Here is a 960-nt window from a genome sequence, read left to right as displayed (position 1 = left end):
TCTTGAAGAGGTATAACATGGACAACTCCAAAAGAGGTTACTTACCTATAGGATCTGGAGTTACTCTTAGTAGGCAGGATTGTCCTAAGACTACTGAAGAAAGAGAACGCATGAATATGGTACCATATGCGAGTGCAGTAGGAGCTATCATGTACACCATGACTTGTACACGACCCGATATCGCCTATGCACTGGGTTTAACTAGTCGATATCAAGCAAATCCAGGCGAGGAACATTGGAAAGTGGTTAAGACCATTCTTAAGTACTTAAGAAGGACTAAAGACCAATTCCTCATATATGGAGATTCTGAACTCAAGTTAAAGGGTTATGTCGATGCGAGTTTTCAGTCTGATAAGGATGATGCGAAATCAGTTTCTGGTTATGTCTTCACATTGAATGGAGGTGCAATAAGTTGGAAAAGTTCCAAACAAGATACATTAGATGATTCAACTACTGAAGCAGAGTATATAGCAGCAAGTGAAGCTGCTAAAGAAGCAGTTTGGATGAAGAAGTTCATATCTGAACTTGGTGTAGTTCCTTCAATGGAAGGTCCAGTTATGTTATCGTGTGACAATAACGAAGCTATTGCTCAAGGACAACAGCCTAGATCACACGAAAAGAATAAGCATGTCTTGTGAAAATATCACCTGATTAGAGAAATCATTGGACGTGGTGATGTTAAGCTACAAAAGATAGCTAGTAAAGAGAATGTTGCATACCCATTCACTAAAGCGCTTGGCATAAAAGAGTTTGATAAGCACAAGTGGGAGATGGGAATGTGGTACATGACTGATTGGCTCTAGTGCAAGTGGGATATTGTAGGGATATAATGTATGCCCAAGAACCAATTTGTCATGTTTATAATAATAAAGTTATATGTATTATCATCTTAATATCATATTCATTATTTATCAAAATAATTAATATGAAAGATCCTTGATTAAAATTAGAGATTTATAT

The sequence above is a fragment of the Lupinus angustifolius genome, chromosome LG07, assembly GCF_001865875.1.
Source record: "Lupinus angustifolius cultivar Tanjil chromosome LG07, LupAngTanjil_v1.0, whole genome shotgun sequence".
NCBI lineage: Eukaryota > Viridiplantae > Streptophyta > Magnoliopsida > Fabales > Fabaceae > Lupinus > Lupinus angustifolius.
Note: the sequence above shows the minus strand (reverse complement) of the source record.